Source organism: Prunus persica, chromosome G4, assembly GCF_000346465.2.
Source record: "Prunus persica cultivar Lovell chromosome G4, Prunus_persica_NCBIv2, whole genome shotgun sequence".
Lineage (NCBI taxonomy): Eukaryota > Viridiplantae > Streptophyta > Magnoliopsida > Rosales > Rosaceae > Prunus > Prunus persica.
This window is the reverse complement of record NC_034012.1, coordinates 24,811,831-24,818,309: the sequence shown is the minus strand read 5'-3', so window position 1 is coordinate 24,818,309 and position 6,479 is coordinate 24,811,831. Positions and strand designations below refer to the sequence as shown.

The 6,479-nt window shown below is 40.1% G+C and overlaps 1 pseudogene; it reads right to left on the bottom strand.

The window, feature by feature from the left end:
- LOC18781143 overlaps positions 1–6,240 on the bottom strand; it is a 24,885-nt pseudogene extending 18,645 nt beyond the window's left edge.

Sequence of the window (6,479 nt, the reverse complement as noted above, 5' to 3'; positions counted from 1 at the left end):
TCTTCTAATGTATTTAAAGACGTCATATTTTTATGTCGTGAAAATTATATTTAACGTCGGCGTATTTTATGTCGTCGTTGTATGTCTATCTTGCGGCCTTGTTCTCTTATATGTGTCATATTTTCCCTTTTTAACGACGGTCTTTTTAGAGAATTGGTCGTCTATTATCATCATCGATTGCTTTTTTTAGATCTTTTGCAGTACAAAGACGTCGTTTTGTATTTTTTGATGACGTTGTATTGTTTAACAACGACGGTTATTTAGCGTCGTGGTTTATGAGGGAAAAGATGACGGTGGATTCCACGACCATTGAAAAACCAAATACACGACGGTGATTTACCGTCGTCTTTTTGCTTTTTTGTAGTAGTGGTGGTTCCAACAACTCTAACTCTCAGCATCGAGGTTTTCCTCCCACTCGTGGTCTGCTTCCGTCACCGCCCTCCAATTTTGCCCCAAATTTTTCTTCTCCTCCACAATTTGGTGCGCAAGGGTTTCCCAGCCCCAATTTTTCTCGAAATTCAAGCCCTGGGGGTGGTAATTCCAATTCAGGAGGTTCTTCTTCATTCAATTCTACTGGTTTTTCTTCTGGCCCTGTTCTTGTGTGTCAGTTCTGCAACAAGAAAGGTCATGCCGCTAACACTTGTCGCAAATTGGGCCGTCTGCTCAATGCTTCTGGCAGTTCTTCATCTTCTGGACCATTTACTGGCTATTATGCTAATCCACAGTCTGCTGCTTCCTCTCCTTCTTGGATTGTTGACTCTGGCGCTACTGCTCATGTGACTGCTACCAATCAGCACCTGCAGAATTCTTCTCCATTCACTGGCTCTGACTCTTTGCAAGTTGGTAATGGTAATTGCTTACCAATTTCTCACACTGGTTTTACCCGCATACACACTCCTTCTGCTGTTTTTACTTTAAAGGATGTGTTACATGTTCCTTCTATTAAACACAATTTGTTATCGGCAAATAAGTTTCTTCGTGACAACTCTTGTTCCCTAACGCTCTATCCTGATTCCTTCACAATTAAGGACTTAGCTACGAAGAAGATGCTCTTCCAAGGTCTCAGTGAGGATGGTGTCTATCGACTTCCTGCTGGTCCTGCAGCTCCTTTTTCATCAAGTCCTTCCATTGCTTTTCTGGCTAATAAATGTGATATCCTCACTTGGCACAAGAGGTTGGGTCATCCTCACTTTTCTTTATTTCGCAAGCTTGTTAGTGGCAATCATCTACCTGTTAGTGGTGACTTGTCTGAGTCCTTAATATGTTCTGATTGTATGGTTGGGAAAGCTCATAAGCTTCCTTTTGTTGGTTCTGCACATAAGTCCACCAAGCCTTTAGAGCTTGTGCATTCGGATGTCTGGGGTCCCAGTCCCACTGTTTCAGCTCTTGGTTATAAGTACTATGTTTTGTTTCTGGATGATTACACTAAATACGGCTGGTTGTATCCTTTGAAATATAAATCAGATGTGCTTGCAACTTTTAAAGTGTTTAAGGCCAAGTTAGAAAACTTGTTGAACTCTAGGATCAAGATCTTGAGGAGTGATTCGGGTGGTGAATACTTAAGTACTGCTTTCCAAGATTTTTTAAACACAGAGGGTATTATGCATCAGTTGAGTTGTCCACACACCCCTGAACAGAATGGCAGTGCCGAACGCAAGCACAGGCATATTGTTGAGCTTGCTAGGACACTGTTTGCTTCTTCTTTCCTTCCACATCGCTTTTGGGTAGATGCTTTTCAAACTGCCTTGTATCTCATCAATCGGTTACCCTTTACTTCTTCTGCACAGTCTCCTTGGGAATTGTTGTTTAAACACACTCCAAATTATACTACTTTGAAAGTGTTTGGTTGTCTCTGTTTTCCTTGGTTACAACCATATAGTTCCTCAAAGTTGGATCCTAAAAGCAGGCCTTGTGTCTTTCTTGGATATAGCTTAAATCATTCCGGTTATAGATGTCTGGATATTTCTACTGGCAAGCTTTTTATTTCCAGGCATGTTCTTTTTAATGAAACATCTTTTCCTTTTGCAACCCAAGCTCCCCCTATTTCATCTTCTCCTATCTCTGCTTCTTCAGTTCCTATTTCTCTTACTTTTTCTTTCCCGATTTCTCCTACTTCTCCTTCCTCTTCACAATCCCCTAGTTCCATTTCTCCTTCTTCTGAATCTGTTCTTTCTTTACCTTCTCAAGAACAACTCCTTCCTTCTCTCCCTTCTCAGGAATCTGTAGTTCCTTCTTCTCCTAATCGTCATCCTATGGTTACTCGATCAAAAAATGGAATTTTTAAGCCCAAGGCTCTCTCTGCAAGTCTACTGCTTTAATTCCTCCTACTCCTCAGACTTATAAGCAAGCAGCAACCCACAAAGTTTGGATTGCTGCCATGGCCTCTGAAATTGCTGCTCTTCAAAAGACTCAGACATGGACCCTGGTACCTCCCAATCCCTCTTATAATTTAGTGGGTTGTAAGTGGGTTTTTCGGACCAAGTTTAAATCTGATGGGTCTGTTGATAAGTTCAAAGCTCGTTTAGTTGCTAAAGGGTACAATCAACAGGAAGGTATTGATTTTCATGAAACTTTTAGCCCCGTGGCAAAACCTGTTACTATTCGTCTTTTGTTATCCTTAGCTGTGCAATATGATTGGTTCCTCAATCAACTTGATGTCAGTAATGCTTTTCTGCATGGGTTCTTGAAGGAAACTGTGTATATGAGCCAACCTCCAGGTTTTCATGATCCCTCCAAGCCTGATTTTGTTTGCAAGTTGAATAGGAGTTTGTATGGTCTTAAGCAGGCGCCCCGGGCTTGGTATGAGGAGCTCTTTAAAGCACTTATTTCTCTGGGTTTCAGATCATCACAAGCTGATTCCTCATTGTTTATTAAGGGTGGCTCTTCTTTAATCTTAGTTTTGGTTTATGTCGATGACATTATTGTGACTGGGAACAATAATGCAGCCTGTCAAGCTCTTATTCAGCAACTCAGTGCAAAATTTCCTGTCAAAGACTTGGGCCCTTTGCATTTTTTCCTTGGGTTAGAGGTTAAACGCACTGCTTCTGGTTTATTCTTGTCTCAGACTAAATATGCTTGTGATCTTCTCCAGCGAACTGATTTTCTTGGTGCCAAACCATGTGCCACTCCCTTGGGGTCCTACAAATTAGACAATTCTGGAATGTTGCTTTCTGATCCTACTTTCTATAGATCTACCGTTGGTGCTCTTCAATACTTGACATGGACACGGCCTGATTTGTCCTTTGCTGTAAATTTGGTATGTCAGCATCTTCACCAACCTCGCACTAATCATTTGGGTGCTGTAAAGAGAATCCTTGGATATCTTAAAGGTTCTCTTGATATGGGAATCTGTTTTCGCAAAGGCCCCCTTGTTATGCAGGCCTATTCTGATGCAGATTGGGCAGGATGCCCCTTGGATCGTCGGTCTACTAGTGGTTGGTGTGTTTTTCTCGGTTCAAATTTAATTTCTTGGTCTGCCAAGAAGCAACCTACAGTTTCTCGCAGTTCTACTGAATCTGAGTACAGAGGTATTGCCATGACTGCTGCTGAACTTGTTTACATTGCTAAGCTGTTTAAGGATGTTGGTTTTCAGCTTCCTTCTGCTCCGTTACTTTGGTGTGATAATCAATCTGCCCTTCATTTGGCTTCTAATCCTGTTTTTAGTGCTCGCACAAAACATGTTGAGGTTGATTATCATTTCATCCGGGAGTTGGTTCAGCTTGGTATTCTTCATTTACGGTTTGTTGACACTACTAATCAGCTCGCAGATATCTTTACAAAGTCTCTTCCTTCTGCCCGACATGCTTATCTTCGTTCCAAGCTTACAGTGTGCAATCCCCACTTCAGCTTGCGGGGGGCTAAAGAGAGTAGTTAGCTGATTAGATTAGTTTGTTATTAGTTACTCTTGTAAGTAATTAGTTAGAGCTGTTGTAACAGCCTGTACAGGTGGCTTTATCTGTTGTATAGAGTAGACAGGTGTTATATATTCTTTTGTAATCTTTTCTCAATTAATTAATGAGAATCATAAATTCCTTTAAATACGACTTTTCATAATTAACAAATAAAATAGGGTTAAAATAAATATAAAATTAGAAAATAATTGAAGAAAAAGAGAGGAAAAAATTATGAGACCCAAACCCCCTCCCTTCGATTTCTTCTCCCCTATTCCAATTACTGAGTTTTTATTTTATTTTATATTATTTTTTTATTTTAACGTAAGAAATGACCAATTTGCCCTCATATTTAACAGCAATATTGACAGAATGTAACGGTTGGATCAAATGGGCGATTAACATAGAGTTTATGTGCCATTTGGACTAATAATTTAATTTAGGGACCAAAATGTAAATCGCATACAAGTTTGAGGACCATTTTCGCAATTTACCCAAATAGTATTTAAAAATGGGGCAACATATAAAATAAAACTATTTGTAGGTCATCATCGTTAATATTATAACTTTGTAACCCAATTAAAATAATAATATTCCAACCTAGTAGACTTTACTCTAAAAGATAGTTTGCGAATAGAAAATATGTGATCACTATGCACGAAGTCTTAAGGCATGAAATGTGAAGTCTAAGTAGTCTGCATTGATTCATCCACAGATACTTTTGAATAATTAAGAAGCCAGTTTTAATTCAAGTAACCTAAGGGAGGACTTTTTGTTTCTTCTTCCACCTTTTCAGGGGATCTTGTAATTGAATCTCAACAATTTGATCCTATTAATTCTTTAAAGAATATATATATATATATATATTCGATCCTATTGATTCTAGTGTAACGGTGATTTGGAAAGATTCTGATCCTATTGATTCTAGTGTAACGGTGGTTTTGAGTTTAGCCACTGTTAAATCCAAAGAAGATAACGAAAGAACTTAAAGCCACTATTTTATAATTACAAGGAATTAATGCACTATTTAATCAATAATTACCAGGCCAGTAGACGTTGACTAATGGAGAGAAAGAAAACGAGCAATAGTGACGCAGCACAAGCAACAAAGGTTTCAAGCGAAACTTTAAGTAACAAGATATCTAGATTCCACCAGAAATTAAGAGGAAGTCTAAGGCATGAGATGCGAAGTCTAAGGATTCTGATGATGCATGATTCATCCACAGATACTTTTGAATAATTAAGAAGCCAGTTTTAATTTAAGTAACCTAATGGAGGACTTTTTGTTTCTTCTTCCACCTTTTCAGGGAATCTTGTAATTGAATCTCAACAATTTGATCCTATTAATTCTTTAAGGAATATATATATATTCGATCCTATTGATTCTAGTGTAACGGTGGTTTGGAAAGGTTTTGAGTTCGAGTCTTAGCATCCGTATAGTACGTGTGAGTTTAGTCACTATTAAATTCAAAGAAGAAAACGAAAAAAATTAAAGCCACTGTTTTATAATTACAAGGAATTAATGCACTATTTAATCAATAATTACCAGGCCTGTAGACGTTGACTAATGGAGAGAAAGAAAACTAGCAATAGCGTAGTTAATTATTTAATTAATTTACCCAGTAAGCAGTGGTGAAGCCAGCAATCCCAGAAGAAAGATGAATGACATAACCACCGGAATAGTCCATGACACCCCAATGGAACAAGAACCCTCCACCCCACAAGCTGAAAGCTCCGACAGTGTACGAAAATGTAAGCCAAAGCGGCACGAACATCATCCACGCCTTGAAGTTCATCCTCCCAAGCACCGACCCCGCCAGCAGTATCAGCGTAATGGCTGCAAACACGCACTGAAACCACACCATGGTCGCCATCGGGTACCAGGGTGTGATCTCAGCAGTCTCCACAGTCTTGTGGTCGCTGAAGTAGTGCGTGCTCGCAGGCAGAGCTGCCTGGTTGATGAGGAACTTCTGGCCCAAGGCAGGGCCAGTTTTGCCCCAGAAGGGTAGGAGCTTGTCCCCAAACGACATCTTGTAAGCCCACGACACCCAGCAGATTACGACCGCCGCAAAAGCGTAGAGAGCCATGAAAGCTGAGTTCACTGCCCATTTCTTTTTTACTATGCTTCCGTACAGGATGACAAGACCCGGCACGCTTTGGAGGCCGACGAGTGTGGCTGCAACCATTTGCCATGCGTTGTCCCCTTTGTTCAACCATACTGGCACCGCGCCGGCACCTCCCTGGTACGCAACCGGCACGGGGTTATATGGAGGAGGACTAGCAGCCATGGCCTAACTAACTACTTTCTGAGCTGCAGAGACTTGAAGAAGCCTTTTATTAACTATAAATGAAGGGTTCGATTCTACGAATGCGATGTGTAGGGAAAGCCAAGATCCAAAATAAGGGTTTTAAAAACATAAAAATGGTAGGTGGAGAAGTGGAGATGTGGGTGAAGACCAATTTGATGATTGGAGGAAAGGTCAGGCAACTTGGCATATAAAATTTAAGATTCTAGTTAGGGCGGCATTTGTCTTAATGCTGCGCAGTTTGACTTTTATAGATCAAAATCAACAACAACTGTATGCAGTA